We start from the raw sequence: 24,593 nt of genomic DNA, 5'->3' as shown, positions 1-24,593 counted from the left end.
GGTATTTGATAAGCAAGGGGGTGTTGGGGGTGGAGGAAGAGGGTTCCAGGTAAAAGGGTAGGTGGGAGGCCTCAGTAGAGGGCAGCATCGATCCTCTGAAGCTCTGCAAGGGGCCAGTGTGGGGAGGACGGGGTGGGGGGCAGGGGCACTGGGGGAGACCAGGCTGGAGAGCTTGGAAGGGCCAGGTCGTGCTAACAACCAGAAGGATTCTGGCCACATCTGAAGGGCAGTAGGAAGCCACTGGAGGAGATGGTCACATTTGCGGGGTTTTCTTTTTTTAATTTTTATTTTTTAGCGTTTATTTATTTTTGATACCGAGACAGAGCGTGAGTGGGGGAGGGGGCAGAGAGTTGAAGGGGACACAATCCGAAGCAGGCTCCAGGCTCCCAGCTGTCAGCACAGAGCCGGCCGCGGGGCTGGAACTCACAAACCGCAAGATCACGACCTGAGCCGAAGTCGGACGCTCAACCGACTGAGCCCCCCAGGCACCCCACATTTGTGGTTTTTACAGGTCACTCCTGCTGCCCTGTGCAGAACAGACTGGAGAAGGGCAAGGATGGAGACAGGAAAATGTCAGCTCGTAAATGTCAGTGGAGCCATGGAATCAGAACCCTCCACGCTTTGCGGCCGGCGTAGCATCATCATTAATGGGTGCCAAACCACTGGGTGGAAAGTTCATTAGGAAAACAGGATATCTAAATAGCCTAAAAGTATCTTTCCCACAGATGACTAATTATTTACAGAGGAGAAACGAGAACCTTTACCGTAGGGAAACATGTCACCGTCTCAACCATGGGTCAAACGGCAGCAGCAGTGATGAGACAGACTGGCGTAGGCACCTCCTGATGCAACGACACACATCAGTGCCGCTGCCTGCTGCCCGTACGGTGTTCCCTGACGACAAAGGGGCAGTCGGAGACACCTAAACTGAGAGGCGTCCCATGAGACAACCGGCCTGCGCTCCATACGCACATCAGGACAGAGAAGAAGACTGACTTTGAAGATGGAGGAAGGCGCCCCCAGCCAAGGGATGCACGAGGCCCCCAGAAGCTGGAAAAGGCGAGGAGGCCCTCCTCCCCTGGGGCCTCCAGAAGGAAAGATGCCCTGCTGATACCTCGATTTTAGGGTCTGACCTCCAGAGCTGTAAGATACTAAGTCCATGTCCTTTTAAAGCCACAGCGTTTGTGGCAAAATGTTACAAAGGGGAGGTGGAAATAGACACGACAGGCAACGGAAAACAGAAGGGATGCCAAGTCATATTACCTCGTTTATCTGTGTAATTGGTTTCCAGAACCATCCTCTACTCAAAGTGGTTTGTGAATATTGATTCAGCCATCCAATAAACTTACTATTTCTCCCACCTTTGCACAATATCACGAGATAATGTCAGCAAATGCTTTGTCCTGGATATCTGGTTGCATTCCGCCACCTGCCCAGAATCCGTCTGCTTCCTCATTTGCCTGTGGGGACCCGCCCTCCCCACCCTCTTCACCCAAGAAGCGGAGCGGAGCTTATCTTCACTCGTGTCCAAGTATGGCCAGTCCCGTCATCCCAACAACCTGGCCTCAGAGGTTGGTTCAAAGGGCTGAGCACACAAGGAACGTTGGCCCATTTAGACCAAATCCTAGGTCTCTTGCTGGAAATACTGAAGGACAGAGTCCTTTCCCCCCTGAGGTTGCTAAGTTGAAAGAACATAGGCCTGTTGCTATTGGAGACCACTTTATGTAAAAGCCCCTAATCCGAGAACGAAGCCAGCTCCGAGGGAGGTGGTCAAATAGCGGGAGTGACACCAAGTTCTGATGACATCATCGGTGCCCCTGGATCTTGCTGGGCCAACCCCAGAATTTAGGTGAGTTATGTGAGCCGATGTAGTCCCTTTTTTTTTTGAAAAACCAGTTTGAATGGAGTTCTGCCACTTACAACTGAAAGAATCCTGATACATACAGCTTCCGGGTCCAAATACACGATTTCTATCCGATTTCCTGATTCAGCAGTTCGTGCGTTTCACAACAGGAATATGGTTAACCCAGCACAGCTTGGTCATCGGTGCTTCCTCTTCTGAGGGATCAAATGGTTTTTTGTTAGTAATCTGTCCTGAATATTTCCCACGCCCGTATCTAGTTCACTGGCCTGTGGTTGGCAGAACTTACTTTCTCTCCATCTTTGTTTAATGGCCACGCATCTGCCTCTGTCCACCCTTCTGGCGAGATCAGAATACCTTTTATGAGGCATGGAGAGACAGGGTTCATGTGAATCTCTTGAGGAGAAGTCACACGTTCCCCAAATGGAATCTGACCCTGAATGAGCTCCCATCTTCCAGCTTTACTGAATAGTCATTAACATCAGAGTCAGGTCAGGGGCTGCTGCCCTCCTTGCCTTCTGAACCATGAGATCCAGACCTGCCCCGAAATCAAGAGTGGGCTACTTAACCCACTGAGCACTCAGGTGCCCCCAGACAGGGCTTTATTTCATACAAGCAGCCACCAGAAGGGGCATTAGAGCTCTGCGATGTAGCCGTGGAAATGTGTTTGGAGAACGTGAGTCCTCTCTCTGGAAACATATTCTGTTTTGCTGGTGCTGGAACCAAGTTTGACATAACCCCAGTATTATCGGGAGTGGGTGTCAGTTTGTTTCTGTACTTCCTCCTCCAGAACTGAAAAAGCTCCCATAGGAGACACTCCTATTTTTACCTTTTTCTTTTTTTTTTTTAATTTTAGAGGTGTAGAAGCAGCAGAAACCAAAGGGCCTAAAGTTGTTTACTGTATTCGCCGAAAAACTGCAGACTCGCCTAGAACTTTTGGTGCAAGTGAAGTGGGATCCATCAGCGTTTAAGATGACCCCTTTGAAAAAATAAATCAGGCCTCAGATTGCCCTTGTATGTACCATGCACCGTTGCCTGACTTGTTTGAAAAGTGTGTTCATTAACGTCAAGACTTCACCCTAACTCTGGCATGGGCGGGCAGGAAATGGCAAATGACATCCTCGTCTTAAAGGTGGAGACGATCCAGGCCCGGAAGCAACCAGAGCCAGGCCTTATTCCGCCCCCCCTACCCGCCCCCCCCCCCCCCCGCTCCCTGCCAGGGCTTCCCGGTCCCCCCACCCAAATCACCAAATCCCCCTCTCCTGCGCTCGCGGAACGGCCGGCCCCCAGGGGGGAACCCTAGTTTTGAGCAGATCCAGGAAACGGGATCCACAGTTGGACTCCGAGCGTGCTTCCGGGGACGTCGGGCCCAGGCCTCCCGTCCAGTCACAGTCGAGGCCCCGAGATATCCGGGGCCGGAGTCGGGACCCCGACCGCCCCGGGCGCCGGGCGCCAGCAGCCAGCATCCGCCCCTCCCCGTCACGTGACCCGCTCTCGGGTCGCGCGCGCGGGGCGGGGGCGGGGCCGCTCTCGCGCCTGCGCAGACGGCGCCGGGAGAGGGCGGGCACGGCCGGCTGACTGACAGCTCCCGCGGCTGTCGCCTCGGAAGGACCCGGCTCGCAGGCCCGCGCAGTGGCCGCAGCGCGGAGCCCGGAGGCGCCCGCTCGCTCCCCGGTCCGACCGGTCGGCCGGCGCCCGCCGCGGTGAGAGAGGCTCCCGCCAGCGCCTGCGAGGGGGAGACGCGTCAGCTATCCGGGCGGCGCGGGGCTCTCCGAGGGCCGGCGGGTGAGGGGCTTGGGAGGAGGAGGGGGCGGCCGGATGACGCCGGGTCGGGAGTCGGGAGCTTTTGCGGGGTCCGCGCGTGCCGGGGGGAGAGGGTGGGAGGGGAGCCGGGAGCCCGCGGGGGGGGGAGCAGTGCAGCGCCTGGGGGAGGATGGACAAGGGGTCCCCACCCCCCCGGTGGCAGATGGTTGTCGCCAGGTGGCTTTGGGGTGGAGTCGGCCCCTGGGTTCTGGGGGAAGAAGAGCCCCCAGACTCCTGGGAGGGGGGTGCCCGGAACCAGGAGGGGAAAGGCATTTGCCAAGTCGAGCTGTGTGTTCAGTCTTGAGTTGGCTGCGTCTCTGCTCCCGGGTGGCCGGCGGGGGAGGTACGGTGTGGGGGGGGGGGGGGGAGAATAGGGTCTGGGGCTCTGGACGGGGTGGGGGTGGGGTGACAACTGTGCGCGTGCCTTCGCGGCGCTCCGCCGTCCCCCGGTGCGGGTCAGTAGGCACAGAGGTTTGCAGAGGGCACGGCAGCCCAGGCGCAGCGCTAGGAGCTCCAACAGCTGGGCTGGTTCGGGGTGGACTGAACCAGAAGCCCCGGGACCGGAAGGGACGGCCGGTGGTCTTCCTGGAGCCGGGTGCGTTTTCCCGCGCGTCCGGGGGTTTGTGCTTCGCGAGGTTGCCCCCGGATTGCACTCGGGAGGAGGACTTGGCGGTGGGCGCCAGCCAGCTCCTGGAACTCCGTGGGTCAGCGTGGGGCACGGGTGCCGAGCTGCAGACTGAGCAGGAGCTCGCCTCTGAGCTGGCACAGGTGAGTCAGGGCTGGAGGCACGCAGACCGCTGTCAGGGACCAGGCTGCCCCCCCCCCCCCCCCCCCCAGGCCACTGTCACCTAACGCTAATGTTTCTGATTCGTTTGGTGAGAGGCACCCGCTCCCGGAACCTGAGCCAGGGGAGCCAAGATACAGAACCGCGGAATTAAGCAAAGAAAAAAACACAAGGAAGATTGCGATTGGTTGTGCATGAGCGCTTCTCCAGGTCTTTGACACGTTTCTGTGTGGAAGTTTATGTGCTCGCTTTGTTCAGAGTCGCTCCCTTCCACTGTCACCTGTTTTTAGTTACCTTTTGTTCAGAAGTAGGACTGCTTACGCCTGTGGACAGGGGGCGAAAGGCTTCTGAGATCAATTGACAGTGAAAAAGTTGCCTCGCGAGATTTTCTTTTTCCATAAAAGAACTGAAGATGGGCTAGGACTCACATGTAGCACTCTTAGTGATTAGCAGATCGTCTCTAGCCTCTTGCGCGGTTCTGGGATACATTCCGTGGGTTTTGTTGTTGTTGTTTTGTTTTTGCAGTGTTTGTCTTTTGTATGGCCTGCGTCAGCCAACGTGCAGATAGTCTGAATTATTTGAGAATGTAACACCTAAGGGCAGTGACAAAAGCTACCACTCAGTGACGTGAATAAATTACAAACCTTAAATAGTTTGCTACAGAATTCTAGAAAGTGAAGAAGAGTGATTCCCTCTATGACAATTAACTTTGGTTCTTCAGAGGCAAATTGATTTATGGGGACTCCAAGAGAGGACACCTTTTAGGACAAACCCTATGAAAGGTTTAGGATGGAATGACTCATTCTACATGCTCCCCCCCTCCCTTCCTTCCTCAAAAAAGAAAATAATCAGGTTGAAAGAAACATCAAAAGCAACCTGGGAAGATCTAAAAAAAAACAACAACAACAAAGTCATGAAAATTCAACCAGCAGCGGGGGAAAAACATGCAAAGGGAGGAGTAAAACCCTGTTGCTGATGATAACCCCTCACTTTGATGTGACAGAGTACTTTACAAAGGGCTCTGGCACAGAATCTCGCTTGATTTTCGCAATAAACTTGGCATGATAGGTGGTGTTTCGTGCCCATGTCACAGATGAGGAAACTGAGACCAGGCGACTGCCCAAAGTCTCTTAGGTACAAGGGGGCAGAGTGAAATGTTAGACCCAGCCATCGGACGCCAGATGCAGTAGCCTGCCATCGGCCTGTGGAGTGGGGTATGGTGGGGGGACGGGTTTGGCACGCGGGCTGGCCGCGCGTCCTCTCCCACCGCCCGTCTCAGTCACGGAGTCAGCTTAGCTCCCGTGTCCTTCACCACATCCCCCCCAAGCCTGAGGGTCCGCATCTACTCAGATTTGTTTATCCGTCTTAGAGAAATCTAGTAGGAAGTATGATTGCAAGGGACCTCTTGCTCCATGGCTTGGTGTTTCCAAATAGGCTAGGTGTCTTCAGCCGGGTGGGGCCAGAGAGCAAGGCAATTCTAGGGAAACTTGCCCTTAGCGTTTTCCTCGTCCGCCACCCGGAAGAGAAATGCGGTGGTTGTGAAACCCGAGGAGCTGACCCAGGAGTTTTCTTTATTTGACGCGGTATTTTATATGTGGCATCGTCTGGGTTATGGCGACTTTTTTTTTTTTTATTGTTTTTTTAAACAGGGCACAGCTGTTCTCATTAGGAAAGAACAAGCTTTAATCCCGCTTTCTAGATCTGGGCAGTGAGATCCGGAAAAGGACTTTGGGGGAGGGGGCGGGGGGTTATCTGAGATCGGTTTCAGCAGGCAGTGGCACAAAACAGAATGACAATTAAAAGGGCACAACAGTAGATGTACAGATCTGAAGAAGAAAGGTGATAGAGGTCCAGTCTACTCCATGCTGAGGACATCGTGTTCTTTTCTGGACATCACATTTAACAAAGGGCATAGAAAAAAAAAATCAAGAGTAGTCCTTGGAAATTGCTACAGTGGTGAATGAATCATGGCTGGGTAAGCCTGAGAACCTGGGGAGCCATGATCCCAGAAGGTTTAGGGCTGTCATTTATTAAACTTGTTTTATAGGGGCCCAAGAACCCAAGGACACAAGCTCTCTGTCTAAAGTTAGAGAGACTTCAGTTTTAAGGCCTTTATCGTGCCAGAATTGAACCATAGCCCTCCCCAGTGGCCTGCCAGTACTCTGGGGAGCGAATTCAAACTTCTCACCGTGGTCTACTTGGGGGGGCTATGTGAGTGCTAGTTGACCTCGCTTGAGTCTCCAGCTTCATCACTTACCACTCACAAAAGTCCCACCTTCTTCCTGTGCCTTGCACACATCCAGCTCACTCTGCCTCACTCTACCCACCCTGAAGTCCTTTTCCGGTTCTCGCTGCCCAGATCTAGAAGGCGGGATTAGAGCTTGTTCTTTCCTAATGAGAACAACTGTGCCCTGTTTAAAAAACAATAAAATAAAATAAAAGTCGCCATAACCCAGACGATGCCACGTATAAAATACCGCGTCAAATAAACAAAACTACTGGGTCAGCTCCTCGGGTTTCACAACCACCGCATTTCTCTTCCGGGTGGCGGACGAGGAAAACTCTAACTGCCTCAGGGCCTTTGCACTCACTGTTCCTTCTGCCAGATTTCCCCATGGCTGGCTCCCTGTCATTCAAGTCAACTGCTCTAATGTCACATCCTTAGAACTTCCCTAACAATTAAAATAGTTTCTGCCTGGTCCCCAGCCCACCCACTTTATTACTTTATGGTGTTTTCTTTTCTTCATAACAGTATCACAGATGTCCTTCTTTGAGAATGCTTTTATTACGTGCTGCCCATTTAGCACTGTATCAACAGTGCCCCAAATCGTGCCTGGCATATAGTAGGTGTTCAATTGATAATTTGTTGAATGAATGATTTTTGTGACAGATCTTTTCAAAGATGGGAGGGATTGCTGCCTTGGTAGATACCAAGTTGGTTTTCTTGTGCTAGAGACAGACACGGGCCGACTAGCCAGCCATTGGGCAAGATAATTCAAGCATTAGATAACTAGGAAAACCAGATAACTTATGCTAGTGCCCTGGGGCTGCTGTAACAAAGCACCACAAGCTTGGTGGCTTAAGACAACATATATTTATTCTCTCACAGTTTTAGAGACTAGGAGTCCAAAATCAAGGCGCTGACAAGGTTGCTTCCTTTTTGGGGGTTCAGAGGGAGGATCTGTTTGTGCCTCCCTCTCAGCCTCTTGTGGGTCCCAGCAATCGTTGGTGTGTCTAGCCTTGGAGCGTTCTTCTCGCTGTGTGTGTGTGTGTGTGTGTGTGTGTGTGTGTGTGTGTGTGTCTGTTTCTGTTTCTTCTAAGGATACCATCAAATTGGTCATATTCCATTATGACTTTATCTTAATTACATCCGCAAAGACCCTGTTTCCAAATAAGGTCATGTTCGCAGGTTCTGGGGGTTAGGACTTCAACATATCTTTTTAGGGGACACAATTCAATGCATAACACCTTCTCACTTCAAGATCCAGTGACATTTGAAAGGGAGAAACTGGCAGGAGGCGCTGGGTTCTTTTTAGGGATAATGGCATGGATTTGGATATTTTTACATAAAGCATCATGGTCCTGGGGCACCTGGGTGGCTCAGTCAATTGAGCGTCTGACCTCAGCTCAGGTCATGATCCCACAGTTCGTGAGTTCGAGCCCCGCATCAGGCTCTGTGCTGACGGCTCGGAGCCTGGAGCTTGCTTTGGATTCTGTCTCCCTCTCTCTCTGCCCCTCCCCTGACTTCGGCTCAGGTCATGATCTCACAGTCTCTGGGTTCAAGCCCCGCATCAGGCGCTGTGCTGACAGCACAGAGCCTGGAGCCTGCTTCGGATTCTGTGCCTCCCTCTCTCTCTGCTCCTCCCCGGCTCATGCTCTGTCTCTGTCTCTCAAAAATAAATAAACACACAAAAAAATTTTTTAAGTATTAAAAAAAAAGCATCATGGTCCTTACAACTTGCAAGCTAAGAGGTGATCTGCATGTGTCCCAGGTGAGGAGGCCGAGGGTCTGAGCAATTGTGTGACTTGCCGGAGGTCATGAGGACAAGGTGAATCTCCTGCATCTGATTGCAAGGCCCGTGGCCTCCCCAGCCCTCCCTTGCCTGCTGGGACAGGTCTTACTAGCAGTGCAAGCCCAGGGTAGGACGGGGGATGCCTGATGGCCCTGCAGGAGCCCTGGAGGGACCATTTCCTCCCTTGTCCTTGTCACGATGGCACAGAGAAATGTGGGGGGCAGCAGAGCCCTGTCACCCCAGCACTAGACCGCCCGTGGCCAGCTTGGATGCATGCCGCAACATTAGGAGAACCTGCATTTCCCCTTGTCGGGCTTTTCCAGCGATCCAAAGTCTTTTCCATAAGGCTTCACGAGTTCTGGTGTTGAGTGCCTTAGATTATGGCCTGAAAAAGTATTGCTGATGTCCTGAGCATGAGCCATCCAGGAATTCGCAGAGAAACTTCTTTCATTTTGAGGGCCGGTGGGGGGGGTGGGGAAGGTGCGTGAAAGCAGGGCAGGCTGCCAGCAAAATGTCTGAAATCATTTGCACCTTTGCCTTTCGAGACCTTTTTATTTCTGGCTCTGTCTCACCTTATTCGGGGAGACATTCTCTCCCTTATTTAATTTAATTAATTTTTGGTCTAGGTAATACATGCAGATGGGACAAAATTCAGACGATAAAAAAAGATGTCCGGTGCAAAGTGGCTCTTCCCTCTGCCTCCCCGACCCCCTCCCCAGGGGCACCCATCACCACCAGTTTCCTCTGTCCCCTTCCAGATCTGATGCCCCTGTAATGTCCCTGACTGCCACCCCCCCCCACACACACACACACCCTGAGGGCTGTGCTTTCGTCCCCGCTTCCTATTCCTTCTTCCTGTGTTTCCAGAACCCTTTTCGTGGGCACCTGACGGGCTGATTCGGTCCCATGTGTCAGGAGCTGATGACGGCACCTCTGCCACGAGTTTTATATGTGGAAGGAAGGTGCTCGGAAGAAACGTGTCTGTGATGTGAAACGTGGGCTTCTGAGGCAAGCGGCACAGATGAGAAAACTGAGGCCTGCCGTCAGGCCGCCTGCAAGGGCCGAGTCGGCGTGCAGATCCCGGCAGCTTGTGTTTCTGTCCCAGCGTCCGGTCCGGGCCCCCCGTTAGGTTCCTCTGTCTCCCTGGTTTCCTCTGGTCGGGGACGGCTGTCCCCTTCCCTCGTGTTATGTATGGCGTAGCAGTCCCGGGTAAAGCAGTGTCTTCCTAGCTCTGGACGGGAGCGTTCATGTGTGGCCTGCACGTGGGGGTTGGCCTTGTTCCACGGAGCAGGTGCGCTACGTCGGGAGCACCTGCGTTCCTCCTCGGCTTTTCTGGGCTCGTTCCAGAAATGGTCTCTGGCCTCTCGGCGCCCAAGACGAATGACCAAGACCCGTCCCACCATAGGAATAATCTACAGCACGTGCTGGAGGAAATGGCACATCTGGAGGGGAGAGAGAGGGCGGGGGGTGTTTTTCTCTTAATCACCGAGTCCACTTAGGAGAACACCATATTCCTCCGTGACGTCCTTTCGCAAAGCAGGTGCGTTCGGAGGCATTTTCCTAGCCTTTGTATCACAGCCAGGCATGACTCAGAGCAAATGACTCACCGGTGGCAAATATGACCAACGAGCTGGGGAAAAGACGAGAACCTAGCAACAGCGGAGCAGGCGGCAAACGGAAAATACCAGAGCAAATGAACTCCGCGAGCTGCCGTTTGCTGACACCGTTGAGCGAGGGGATTTGGGGGCGAACCCATGTGGCCGAGATACAAAAATAGGGCCCAGTTAAAAGGGGTGAAAGCCTCATGAGAACAGAAAACCCAATTTTGAGTTAATAGTAAATATCAGGAATGAAGTACACACGTTGAATGTGATCAAAACAACGACAAACCTAGAAAAACCAAACAAACCAATTTTATTTTATTTTTTTTTTTAATTTTTTAACGTTTATTTATTTTTTTTCAACGTTTATTTATTTTTGCGACAGAGAGAGACAGAGCATGAACGGGGGAGGGGCAGAGAGAGAGGGAGACACAGAATCGGAAACAGGCTCCAGGCTCTGAGCCATCAGCCCAGAGCCTGACGCGGAGCTCGAACTCACGGACCGCGAGATCGTGACCTGGCTGAAGTCGGGCGCTTAACCGACTGCGCCACCCAGGCGCCCCACGTTTATTTATTTTTGAGACAGAGAGACAGAGCATGAACAGGGGAGGGTCAGAGAGAGGGAGACACAGAATCTGAAACAGGCTCCAGGCTCTGAGCTGTCAGCACACAGCCCGACGCGGGGCTTGAACTCACAGACCGCGAGATCATGACCTGAACCGAAGTCGGCCGCTTAACTGACTGAGCCACCCAGGCGCCCCAACAAACCGATTTTAAAAACTCAATTTGTGGTGATACGAGGAGGTAGGAAACCAGTTAGCCGAGGCAAGCTAGTCTAATACCCTCCCTCCTCCGAGAGGGGGCAGATTAGCTGAACTTCATTAAGCAGCAGGATCGCTCTGAGAATCCTGATGCTCCATTTGGATAATACAAAAATACCTCATTTATCTGCTCTTATGGAGGAAAGAGGTATTACATATAATCGAAATTTCCGCGTAAGTAGGATTAACCAGACTTATCTCTCCTATGGGAGAAGAGTAGCATCTCTGATGTCACGTCCTCGCCTCTTCTAAGGAATCCTGCCAGCTGGCCCCGGGTGGCCAGACGCCGAGGGGTCCCACGGGATCGGTGCCACCCACCCCTTCTCCTCTTGCTCGAACGCAACTCTTGTCCCCACACCGCCACCAGGATGTAGCATCTTTGCAAAGCATAGATCAGATCGTGATGTTCCCCGGAGGTAAACCCTCCAGTGCTCTCCCACTGCTCCTGGGATGAAATCCCAGCCCCTTAGTTTGGCCTCCAAGCCCCTGCCTCGTGCCTGGCTTGCAGCCGTGCCATAGCCTCAGCCCCTTCCCTCCCTCCCTGGGTCTCCCCCGCCGAGCCACACTGCCGCACTCCTGCTTTAATGGGCCAGGTTCACGGCCACTGCAGAGCCATTTCCTCGGGCTGGGATGCTGATCCTCCAGATGGTAGGATGACCCTCCCTGGCCCCTCAGGCCGAAGGAGCTGCCTACCTCCATCTGGTTTCCCTGGCCCAGCGCTGCCCAATAGAAATACAGGGCGAGCCGCGTGTATTATATTAAGTTGCTAGCAGCCGCACTAAACAAAGAAAACAGCCTCACTTAATTTTTATAATCGATTCTGTTCGACCCACCGTATCCAAACTATCCCTTCCATACCTAATCAGTATAAAAATTATTAGCGAGACATCTTAGATTCTCATTTCACACTAAGTCTGAAATCTGATGTGGTCAGCACAGCTCAGTGAGCCACAGTTTCATGGGCTTACTAGCCACGTGTAGCGAGCGGCTACTATGTTAGACGGTGCTATGCTCTATGTTATTCACAGCACGTACGATGGGCTGTAATAATATCTTTATTCTCTTTGTTCTCTGCCTAGAACACAAGCTCCCTGAGGGCTAGGCTACTGTTTGTCTAGTTCATCTGAAACAATGCCTAGCCCACGGCACATGCGCAATATTTGTTGAATGATTGAGCAAGCCTGTGACAGGATGCGTGAGACCCTCACCTTACCGTTCAGAGCCAGTCATGTAACCAGTGCATTTGGAGCCAGTTTTTTTTTTTTTTTTATGTTTATTCGTTTTTTGAAAGACAGAGAGACAGAGCACAAGCAGGGGTGGGGTGGAGAGAGAAGGAGACACAGAACCCGAAGCAGGCTCCAGGCTCCGAGCTGTCGGCACAGAACCCGACGCGGGGCTCGAACTCACAAACCATGAGATCGTGACCTGAGCTGAAGTCGGACGCTCAACCGACTGAGCCACCCTGGCGCCCCCGGCGCCAGTTTTAATCAGAGGAACTCGATGCCCAAGGTTTCCTGTGACCAAAAATATTAACTGTTTGCACAGAGACTTATGTATTGTCTGTCCAAGGTCTCCTGTGATCACTTCTTATTGGGTTTGTTTGGGGGAGGGGTGGGGTACCATGATAACCAAAGAGCAAAGCTTTTCACTAGGAGGGGTTTTCACCCGATTGAGATTCTTTGGCGATGTTTGGTGCTCGGAGTTGATATAGATCAGAGATTTCAACTGGGGAAACATCTAGAGACATTTTTGACCGGCCCACCCGCGGGGTGCGTCTGGCATCCAGGGGTAGAGGCCAGAGATGCTGCAGACACCTTGCAGCACACATACAGGACAGCCCCCGCGGCGAGGAGTGACCCGCCCGAGCGCCGATGGCCCTGCCGTCGAGAAGGCCTGCTGTAGGTCAGTGCATCTGCGTCGCCTCTGATAACGTCAGGAAGGGTATGAGTCTCTGCAGACGAGACAGATTCTGTGCAGACCCCATCTTTTTGTTCCCTTCTCTCTCTCAGGTTCAACCTGCCCCTGCTTATTGGTTCTTTTCCTACAAGTGTAGATGCAACAAAATTGCCCTCGGTGAGAGCACTTGAGAGGAAAGAAAATCAGCTTCCCTTTGAAATCGGGAGCTAGCATTCTGCAGAGCAGACATCTGGAAAAGCCTGTGTCTCGAGAACCGTGGATCAATACGCTCAAAGCGACCCCTGAAAGCTATTTGGATACGTTCTGAGCAAAGCCGCGCAGAAACTGATTTCTTTTCAGTTACATGCGCGTAAACATGTGCCAGCTACGCTTTGAAAAAATACTCATTTAGACTCCAAAGCAGGATTGGAGCACAGAATTATATGCATTTTAATTCTCGTGATACATTAAGTCCCCTCCCCCCAAATAAGAGAATTCAGCTCCCTTATTATTGGGGGTAGAAAAGTGATGAACTATATACATATCAATTTTCAGGTTTTGGGGAATACGTTGACTCTTGAACAGCAGGTTCAATGGGTTTGAACTGAACCGGTTACATATATGCAGATACATATCTATGTGTATATATATATATATTTTTTTAAACAAGTACAGTACCATAACTATTTTTTCTTCTTTATGATTTTTTAAATAGTGTTTTCTTTTATCTAACTAACTTTATTGTAAGAACAGTATATATGATCCACTGGGGCGTCTGGGTAGCTCAGTCGGCTAAGCGTCCGACTTCAACTCAGGGCACGATCCTGCAGTCTGTGAGTTCGAGCCCCGTGTCGGGCTCTGTGCTGACAGCTCGGAGCCTGGAGCCTGCTTCGGAATCTGTGTCTCCTTCTCTCTCTGCCCCTCCCATGCTCATGCTCTGTCTCTCTCTGTCTCTCAGTAATAAATAAACGTTAAAAAAGTTAAAAAAAAGGAGTACGTATGATCCACATAACATATAAAACACATGTTAGTAGACTGTTTACGCCATCAGTAAGGCTTCTGGTCAACAGTAGGTTATGAGTCGTTAAGTTTTGGGGGAGTCAGAAGTTAACCGCAGATTTGCAACCGCGTGAGGGGTCGGCCCTTGCCCCCACCTCCCCCGCCATTTGGTTTAAGAGTCAACTACCCGTTGGGCGCCTGGGTGGCGCAGTCGGTTAAGCGTCCGACTTCAGCCAGGTCACGATCTCGCGCTCCGTGAGTTCGAGCCCCGCGTCGGGCTCTGGGCTGATGGCTCAGAGCCTGGAGCCTGTTTCCGATTCTGTGTCTCCCTCTCTCTCTGCCCCTCCCCCGTTCATGCTCTGTTTCTCTCTGTCCCACAAATAAATAAACGTTGAAAAAAAAAAATTTAAAAAAGAGTCAACTACCCGTACCTGCAAATACAAGCCAAAGTTGTACCAGAGTCGGCGATGTTTGTTACCCTACCTGCGTCTCCAGCGAGATCTGAATTTGTCTAATTAGCTGTGTGTGTGAGGGGCATCGCCTGCTGCTTGGTGCTGTGTTCTCTGCTGGGGGTACGTTCCCTTGTCTGACCAGCAGGCTTCTATTAGATCTTTACGTGTTTTGCCTGAGCTTCCCTCCCTGTCCCTTTCTTGTCTGTCTGCCATCCCCCCACCAGCTCCCGGAAATCTAAAGTTTCATCCGACCCTCTCACATTGTGGAATTAAAAAAAAATTTTTTTTAATGTTTATTTATTTTTGAGAGAGACAGAGACAGAATGCGAGTGGGTTGGGGCAGAGAGAGAGGGAGACCCAGAATCCGAAGCAGGCTCCAGGCTCCGAGCTGTCAGCGCGGAGCCCGACACGGGGCTCGAACCCATGAACCGCGAGATCACCACCTGAGCCAAAGTCGGCCGCTCAACCGACTGAGCCACCCAGGTGCCCCTCACATCATGGAATTTTATTTGAGCAAAACAAGGTCTAGAATTATTTAGGGCATAACTCTTTTGTTCCCGCTGCTTTAAAAAAAAATTTTTTTTTTTAACGTTTATTTATTTTGGGGACAGAGAGACACAGAGCATGAACGGGGGAGGGGCAGAGAGAGAGGGAGACACAGAATCTGAAACAGGCTCCAGGCTCTGAGCCATCAACCCAGAGCCCGACGCGGGGCTCGAACTCACGGAGTGCGAGATCGTGACCTGGCTGAAGTCAGACGCTTAACCGACTGCGCCACCCAGGCGCCCCTGTTCCCGCTGCTTTCTAAGCATCTCCTTTAGTATTGGGATTTTTCAGTCATTCGCTTTCTTTCCTGTAGGCACGGAAAACCTAGCATTTGTGGGTGAACAGTGCTGAACCTTCCTTGTTTGCTGATCTCTCCTGAAATAGGAATTAGGCAACCCCTTTAAATGCTGTGGAATAAATATCTAAATCCGACGTCGCCTGCCTCATCTTCTCCCGTAGAGATGGGTAAGAGAGGGTTGATCCACACCGGTGTCCTGCAGATGTCTGGAGGGTCCTCATCTGTACCCCACATTGGCCCACTTCCCTGCTTGCATTACAGCAAGGCTGTGGAGTCTGGCTCTGCTTGGGTTTATCTAGCCTCTTTCATTTTGGCTCTGTGACTTTAGACAGCTGTTTCACCTTCCTAAGCCTTGAAGTCTCTAAAACCAAAAAAAACAGGAATACTAACAGACCTAGCCCACATGTTACGGGAGCGTTAGGTCAGGTTATCGCAGAGAGCGTTAGCTCAGCGCCCAGTGGGTAGTGAACACACGATGAATGTTAGTTGTAATTGTCATGTAATTATCAAAAAGCATTACATAATGGTAATATTTAGCATTGTGGCAAAGAACAGCCCAAACCAGCTTGGCTTTCTCACGCCATTGCATTAACTAAAGCAGCAGCAGGAAGTGTGGCTTTGACCTTCTAGAGAGCACGGGACACGGAACCACAGCGGCACTCAGGTGTGGCAGGACACCCACGTGTGCACAGGAGAGGCAAGAGTGGTAACTTTTGAGGTGTCTGAAAATGCCATCCTTTTTTTCTTTTTTTTTTTTTCTTTTTTTTTTCAACATTTTTAATTTATTTTTGGGACAGAGAGAGACAGAACATGAACGGGGTAGGGGCAGAGAGAGAGGGAGACACAGAATCGGAAACAGGCTCCAGGCTCTGAGCCATCAGCCCAGAGCCCGACGCGGGGCTCGAACTCCCGGACCGCGAGATCGTGACCTGGCTGAAGTCGGACGCTTAACCGACTGCGCCACCCAGGCGCCCCCTTTTTTTCTTTTTTTAATAAAAAACGTTTTTAGAGTGTGCACGAACTGGGAAGAGGGGCAGAGGGAGAGCGAGCAAGCGAGAGAGAAAGAGAGAGAGAGAGAATCTCAAGCAGGTTCCACACTCAGCACAGAGCCTGATGCAGGGCTTGATCCCACGACCCCGGGATCATGACCTGAGCTGAAATCAAGAGTCAGATGCTCAACAGACTGAACCCCCCCGGGCGCCCCTGAAAATACCATCCTTTTATTCAAATACAAACTTTGTGAGAGGAAGAAATTTTCGAAAAATGTGATTCGGTATAGCTTCTCTAATGGGTGGTATAAAAAACCTTTAAAATGTTTGAAAGCAAGACCTCTCGTTTCACATCTCAGACTTTGCAGAATCAATGACGCTCTGTCATTAGATCCAGCATGGAATGTCCTCGTGTGTGTGTCTCCCTGTCCCTCTCTCCCCCTCTGTTTGTCCTTCTGTCTCTCTGTCTCTCTCTGATCATTGGAACAGCCCAGCAGGGACGGTCTGGCCAGAGGCACTCGCTGAAATGACACCTTCCTCCGTGTCATGTTTTCGGGGATTCTGAGTCCAAAAAAAGCATACTTGATCTCTCAGGTTGACACTGAGAGTCTGGAATGGGATTTTAGGAAGATATTCTTATTTGCTCAGTAAAGGAACAGCAGTTAGGAAGTGGGGCAGATCACTCCGGGAAAGAAAACAAACAAAGCAGGCCGTGGAGGCGGTGGCGGTCCGGAAACGGTCCTGGCTCATCCCCAGTCCCGGCAGGGGAACCGGGACCGCCATCCCTGGCTTCTCCTGAGCCTTGCTGTGTGACTGTCCCTGGCCCAGGCCCTGAGGTGGAGGGACGGGCTGATGACTGGCAGAGGTTTGGGTCAGGCTGTGGCCGAGCAAGGAGAGTGTGACCCCTGACCCCACAGCCACATTGCCTCCGAGGACGCGGGCGCTGCCCTTGATGGCTCGCAAGCCACGCTCTCTTCTGTCTGCTTGGTTAGTTCTGCCAAGAGCTGGTGGACGTCCATCTAGTTGCCTGAAAGTGGACCTTTGTGTCCTTAGGAAGGTATGCAAGTTTTTCATCTCTGTTTCCTTAAAACCCCAGCGGTGCAGAAGGAAGGAGGCCCTGGTTACAGAAGGCTTGTCTTTTTTCCTCCTGCTCGCTTGGCGGGTTCTCTGCGGCTCAGTGCCTTTGTCTGGTCGTACTGAAGGGGCCGGATGCTGACGTGGGTTTGAAGGAAGGCGGCGACCCCGTGCCACGGTGCACACCAGGACTGTGGGCCCCCAGGGAGGCGGGGTGGTTGTCTCCTGTATCACCCGGGGCAAGTCACAGGCTTTCAGGGCAGTGACTCAGAAACCAGGCCTCTCCCTCGTCGCCCCGAACGGGGCGGCTTTGACTGCGTTGACTTTGTTGCGATGCTGAAGGGTGAGACCTCAACTTTACCCACCGCTCTGGAAGCAGTCTGTCTCCTACCACTGCTACAAGGTCACGAAGAAAGGAATTCTCCGTCTCTACTCCTGTAGATGGTCTCTAACAGGTGCACTTCTGGATGGGTCTGGCGTGACAGTGCGAGGAGAGGGACAGAACTGCCCCACGGCTGGTCCGGAGCTGGGCAGGGGTGTTGATGAGCACGGTTCTTTGGGGAGAGAAAGAGCCCTTATGTGTGATGCTTGAGCAGAGGCCCGTGACCTTGTTTTAAGACCGCAGCGGAGGGAGTTCCCGACCTTGGGTTCCACCTCAAGGATTCCGCGATCCTCAGTCACTGTTCCCTCAGACGAGGTGACCGGGTTCTGCCCTGTGTGTGTGGGCCTGTGCTCTAGCCTCTTTATGCTGCACAGACAATCGTCACCTTCTCAGACCAGCCGTCAGCTCACGGTTCTATGGAGCCTCTGCATGACTGACCTTGATCCTTCCGTCTGGCTTGGGCTCTTTGTACTCATGTCGGGCGCACGGCTGCACCCCTGACAGGTGAGGCACGTCCTCCAGGGGTACCCACTTAGGGAAGGGTCTAGAAGGAAGTGTTGGCAGGTGCCGGGCAGCCCTCGGGAAGCGAGCCGGACCCCTCGGCTCGGTACTGCTGTGTTCTAGCTTCTCCGACACAGGGAGTCGCTTTTAACTTCACTTTGGTCTCAGGCTGTTAGCGCTTTATGTAGAGAATCTGGCAGGAGTCATGTCTGTGGGTTTCCTCATTAAATCTTTCTTGCCCTGTGCCTCTTTCCACCGTGCGGTCACGCCTGCTACGTGTGGCCACTCTCCTAATAGTGTCTTTCTTGCCTGTTTAGTTTTAAAACAAAGCTGACTTCACACGGAGTACTTTCTACATGCGCGAGTGCTTCCTCCATGGAGACGAAGCGTGAAAAAAATCAGAGAAAAAGCAGGGACTCTGGCATTGTAGACCTCCCCACTTCTCTGGCTCCTTTCCTGATGCTCAACCCTGTCTCCCAAGAATTGGAGAGTTTACCCACTGGAGGCCCTTCTCCCCTGCCTTAATCATGTCTGGCCTCTCTCTGCGTACGGGATCCTCAGTTGTTTTTTGCTTTCCTCACAACGCAAGAGAGACCATTCCTTCCCCAAGGGAGAGAGTATTGGCGCAAAAACTGCAGAGGACAGACAGCCTACCTGCAGACGGGTGCCATCTTTTAGGGTTGGCTGTTGGTAGAGATTGAGGTGGCTGACTCAGTTGCCCCAGGGACCCGGGGTCAGAACCTGCATGTGGGTGTGTAGTCCTTAACAGATGCCTGGGAGAAGTGTGGGCAGAGAAACCGAGGCTTCTGGGACCCACAGCAGGCTGGACGATGGGCGAGCGCCAGCCAAGCAGCTGAAGGCTTGGGTCTCTCGGGCCCAACTTTTTTTTATAAGAAAACGGAGCTAACATTTACTTAGCCCCTACTACGTTCTGGCAACTCAGCTGGCTGTTTCCACCTCTTTTATTTTTCCTTTTCATTAACACATGGTAAAATTCACCTTTTTTTTTTGGAGTACATTTCTGTAAGTTGTAAACTGCGTAGATTTGTGTAACCGCTACCGCGTTCAATTAGGTAACAAAACGTTTTCTCCGTCCCCCCCCCAAACTTCCTTGGGTTCTCCCAAGGGGCATACCCACTCCATCCCTAACTCCTGGCAACCAACGAAGCCCCTGTTTGGGAGCACGTCTTATAACTGGAATCATACCATAGGCGAACTTCGGAGAATGGCTTCTTTCCCTCCGCGAAGTGCACCTGGGGTTCACCCAAGGCGTTACGTGCAGTGGGATTTTATCGCCAAGAGGTAGATCCTCGTAGAAGCAACCATACTTCGTTTATCCGCCCACCTGCTGATGGACGCTGGGTTGTGGCAGTCTTTGACGATTACCAACAGAGTTGCTAGAAACATTTGCATGCAGATTTTTGTGTCACCTAAGCTCTCACTGAATACACCCTAGGAGTGGCGTTGATGGGTCGTGTTGCACATAGATGTTTAACTTTATAAGAAGCGACCTGAATCTCCTATGCAGAACTCCAAATAATGTGTGTGGGTCCTCTGCCCTGAAGCAGGTAGAGTGTAACTACCCACTTCTTAAATAGGGGCTGCCCAAGCCAGGTGACCAGGGTCCGCGGCACAAAGTCCTTTCGATGGCGTATGCCTTTGATATGACCTGATGACAGTGGCCCTTTACCTCTTGTCCTGTCCCCAAAACCTGTAATCCCAGTGTAGCCACGAGAAAAATGGCAGACACATCCCAATTGAGGAACATTCTAGGAAATACCCAACACACACTCCTCAGACCCGTCCAGGTCTTCAAAGCCAAGGGAGGTGTGAGAACCTGTCAGAGCCGAGAGGAATCTCGGGAGACGGGGTGACTAACACAGGATCCTGGAACAGAAAAAGGACGTTAGGGAAGAGCCGAGGAAATAGGAATAAAACAGGGACATTGGTTAATCAGAACGGACCGGTACAGGCTCATGAACAGTGACAAATGCGCCTCATTGAACTACGGTGCTAGCGGTAGGGGAAACTTGATGTGGGCTGTGTGGGAATTCGGCACTATCTTTGTGACTTTTCCATAAATCTAAAACCATTCAACCCTCTAAAAGTTTATTAAGAAAACACACAGCAGCCGCCAAACTGTTTGGCATCCCCACCGGCACCACATGGAGTTCCAGTTACTCGGCGTCGTCAACACTTGGGGCTCTCAGGATCGTCTGTTTTAGCCATTTTAACGGATGTTAGCTCGTCACGGTTGCACCCCGCCTTTCCCCGTCGGCTGAAACATTGGCCTTTTCACGTGCCGACTCCCCCTCCGTGTGGTCTTCGCGTCGTGTCTGGCCCCCTGCCCCGTGCCACTGAGTCGGCCGCTGCTTCTCACTGGGATGTTTGGAGGTTCTGTCCACATCCCGGCCGCAAGTCCATCGTTGGCCGTGCGACCCGCCGGTATTTTCTCCCGGTCTGTAACTCGCCTTTTCGTTGTCTGAACAGCAATTTTCACACAGCAAGATCTTTTCATCGTCATGAAGTCAAGTTTGCCAACTGTCCCTTTGACGGATGGTGCTGTCGATGTTACGGCTAAGAACGGCTAAGAACTCTTCGCCCCGTCATATATCCTTCTCCTTCTCTCATCTATCTGTTGTCTATCTCTGTCTATGTCTCTGTATTTATCTATCTATGTGTCTATCATCTATCTGTCTCTGTCTGCCCATGGGTGCCCAGTTGTTTGAACTCCACTTGCTGAAATGACTATCGCTGTACCATTGAGTTGCTTTTGTCAAAAGCAAATCAGCTGTACTCGTATGGGGCCGTTTCTAGACACTGTCCCGTTTCATTGATCTGTGTGTTTATCACCCACTGACATCACACTGTCTTGATTACCACACATATCATAGTAAGTCTTAAATCAGAGAGTATGATTCTTCCAACTTGACTCTTTCAAAGTTGTCTTAGCTCTTCTAGTTCCTCTGTCTATCCATATAAATTTTAATATTTTTAATGTTTATTTTTGAAGGAGAGAGAGAGTATGAGAGAGGCGGGGGGGGGGGGGGGGGGGACAAAGAATCCAAAGCAGGCCCTGGGCTCCGAGCCATCAGCACAGAGCCCGACGCGGGGCTCGAGCCCATGAACCGCGAGATCGTGACCTGAGCCAAAGTCGGACGCTCAACCGACTGAGCCACCCAGGCGCCCCTCGAGTTATTGTAAATGCTATCCTGTTTTTAACTTCAGTTTCGGAATGTTCATTACTAATATGTGAAAATATGACTGAATTTTATGTTGTCTTTGTATCTTGCAAACCTGCAAAAGTCACCTATCCTGCAAAAGTCAAAAATCCTAGGGATTTTTAAAAAAAGATTCCTTAGAAGGCGCCTGGCGGGCTCAGTCGAAGGAGCATGAGACTCTTGATCTTGGGGTCGTGAGTTTGGGCCCCACGTTGGGTGTAGAGATGATGTAAACAAACAAATGCTTTTTAAAAAAAAAGATTCCTTGGAATTTTCTGCTTAAACAGTATGTCATCTATGAATAAAAAGGATTGTTTTCTCCGTCCCAGTATTTTTTCCCAAGGCCTTTTGATACCTTTGCCTGGCCTCATTGCGCTAGATAAGGCTTCCGTGTTCTGCCATGTTTATGGGAGTGATCACGAATGGGGATGGAACCTTGTCAGGTCTGTTCTTCCGCATTGCTTGATCTGATCCTTTGTTTCCTGTCCACGAAGCAGATCACATTGTTTGATTTTTGCATGGTATTCCCAGGATAAACTCTACTTCGTCGTAATCATTCTTTTCCTGTGGTAGATTTGTTAACGTTTAAGATGTTTGCCTCTGTGTTCGTGCAGGATACTGGCTTGCTTTCTTGTACTGCACTGTCTTTGATTTGGTGGAGGAATGCTGGCCTCAAATGAATTGGACCACGTTAGCTCCTGACGCATTTTCAAGAAGAGATTGTGTAGAATTGGTGTTGTTTCTTTATCCATACAAATTTTAGAATAAGCTTTAGAATAAGCTCTGAGCTGTCAGCACAGAGCCCGATGCGGGCCTCGAACTCACGAGCCACGAGATCATGACCTGAGCCAAAGTCGGATGCTTAATGGACTGAGCCTCCCAGGCGCCCCTGGGGCTGCTTCTTTAAATGCCTGGTAGAATTTGCCAGCGAAACCATCTGGACCTGGAGATTTCCTTTTTTGGAAGGGTCTATCAATTTCTTTCATTGTTACAGGACTATTTAGGTTGTCTGTTTCATCTTGGGTGAGTTTAGGTGTAGTTTATGATTTTTAAGGAATTGGAATTAGCCATCTCATCTAGCTTCTTGGCTTTGTGTGTGCCCCTGTCATCCTTGTAAAGTCTTCAACGCCTCCAGTGATGTCTCTCCCGTTCATTCTTGATTTTGGTCATTTGTGTCTTCTATCTTTCTTCCTTGATCTGTCTTGCTAGAGGGTTATCACGTTGAATGATCAAAAAGACATTTTTGATTCTATTGGTTTGTTGTTTCTCTTTTTTAACCCCATTGATTTCTGCTCTTTTTTATTTCCTTTCTTCTACCCAGTTTGGGTTATTTTGATCTTCCTTTTCTAGTTTTTCTTTTTTTTAATTTTTTTTTCAACGTTTTTAATTTATTTTTGGGACAGAGAGAGACAGAGCATGAACGGGGGAGGGGCAGAGAGAGGGAGACACAGAATCGGAAACAGGTTCCAGGCTCTGAGCCATCGGCCCAGAGCCTGACGCGGGGCTCAAACTCACGGACTGCGAGATCGTGACCTGGCTGAAGTCGGACACTCAACCGACTGCGCCACCCAGGCGCCCCTTCCTTTTCTAGTTTTTAAGAAAGAAGCATAAACTATTGATTTGAGACCTTTCTTATCTAGCATGAGAATTTCATTTGTAAATGTCTTTTTTTTTTTTTTTTTTTTTTTAGCACTGGCTTAGCTACATTTCATAGGCTCTAATTAGTTGTTTTTCACTTTCATTTAGTTTGATACACTTTCTCGTGTACTTGGAGACTTTCTTTTTGACCAGTGGATTGTGTAGAGGTGTGCCGTTTCATTTCTGAATGTTTGAAGATTTTCCTGCTGTGCTTCTGTTAATTTCTAGTCTAATTCTGTTATGGTCAGAGAACATGCTTTGTGTGATTTAGTTGTTTTAGATTTGCTAAGGTTTGTTTTAGAAGCCATGATGGGGACTATCTTGGGGAATATGCTGTGTGCACTTGGAAAGAATGTTTATTCTGTTGCTGTTTGGTGGAATGTTCTATAAATGTCAGTGAGATCCAGGTGGTTGATATTGATCCACTCCTCTGTATCCCGGCTGATTTTCTGTCTACTGCTTCCATAGACGAGTCAGAGAGGAGTCCTCAAGTCTCGAGCTTCAACTGTGGGTTTGTCTCTTTCTCCTTTCAGTTTTGTCCATTTTTGTTTCATGTATTTTGAAACTCTGTTGTTAAGTGCCTGCATATTTAGGATTGTTGCATCTTCTGACGCCTTGACACTTTTATCATTATGTAATGTTCCCTTTTATTCCTGGCAGTTCTCCTAGCTCTAGCCTAGACTTTGTTACTAATACAGCCTTTCTAGCTTTCTTTTGATTAGCATTTGCATATTTCTTTTGTCTCCTTCTATTGTTAATCTAATAGGATTATATTTGAAGTGAATTTCTTGTAGGTAACATGTAGCTAGGTCATGTCTTTTTATCCATTCTGATCGTCTCTGTTATTTAATTGGTGTGTGTGTGCACAATTTATACCTGACCTGATTATTAATAAGTTTGGATTTCGGTCTCCCATTCTATTGTTGTTTTCTCATTGTTCCATGTAGTTTTCTCTCCTCTGTGTCCCTTTTCCTGTATTCTCCAGGATTATTTGAATGTTTTAACATCCCATTTTATCTATTGAGTTTTTTAACTTTATACAGTTGACCCTTTAACAACATGGGGAGTAGGGGCACCAACCCCCTGCACACAAACTCATATATAACTTTTGACTCCCCCAAAACCAAACTACTGATAACCTACTGTTGACCCGAAGCCTTACTGACAACATAAACAGTTGATTAATACATAGTTTATATATCTATCATATATCGTATTCTCACGACGTAGTAAGCTACAAAAAAGAAAACGCTATTAAGAAAATCACAAAGAAAAGACAATATTACAATACTGTCCTGTGCTGATTGGAAAAAACCTGTGCATGAGTGAACCCCTGCTATTCACACTGAACTGCTCAAGGGTGAACCATAGCTGTTTGTTTGCTTCTTTTGAGTTTTTCAGTGTTTTCTCTGGGGATTACAGTATGCACACCTAATTTCTCGTGTTTATTTTAGAATCAATATCTGACCACTTCAGGGGGGAAGTGGAAACCTCACCACGAGGTAGGGGTCTTTATTCTCTCCCTTCATGTTGTAGTTGTCTACATGTTACGTCCATTTACACTGAAAACCTCATCAGCCAATCTTACGATTTTTGCTTTCAACTGTCCAACGTATTTCAAAGAACTCAAGAGGAGGAGAATAATTTCCTGTATTTACTCAGATTTCCTCCCTTTTTTTTGTTTTTGTTCACTTGCTCCACTCCTGATGGCCCT

At 50.1% G+C, this 24,593-nt stretch overlaps 1 protein-coding gene and 1 long non-coding RNA gene across 5 annotated transcripts in view; both read left to right on the top strand.

Annotated features, from left to right (window-relative positions):
- The first annotated feature begins 3,417 nt into the window (after positions 1–3,417).
- KIAA0513 (KIAA0513 ortholog) overlaps positions 3,418–24,593 on the top strand; it is a 60,295-nt gene continuing 39,119 nt past the window's right edge. For 3 of the 4 annotated variants that reach the window (XM_086688775.1, XM_086688771.1, XM_086688776.1), the window contains exon 1: positions 3,418–3,564. The gene's annotated coding sequence lies outside the window, so the exon portion shown is untranslated. Of the gene's footprint in view, positions 3,647–24,593 lie in introns of all 4 variants that reach the window. The other variant, XM_086688772.1, reaches the window with a different exon arrangement.
- Positions 14,197–15,826, top strand: LOC147573319 (uncharacterized). The gene is made up of 2 exons (XR_015244618.1): positions 14,197–14,713; positions 15,013–15,826. It is a non-coding gene; the product is annotated as an uncharacterized LOC147573319 (long non-coding RNA).

This window comes from Puma concolor, chromosome E2, assembly GCF_028749965.1.
Source record: "Puma concolor isolate L17-30 chromosome E2, mPumCon1.1.hap2, whole genome shotgun sequence".
Taxonomy (NCBI): Eukaryota; Metazoa; Chordata; class Mammalia; order Carnivora; family Felidae; genus Puma; species Puma concolor.
This window is presented reverse-complemented; position numbering and strand designations above follow the sequence as displayed.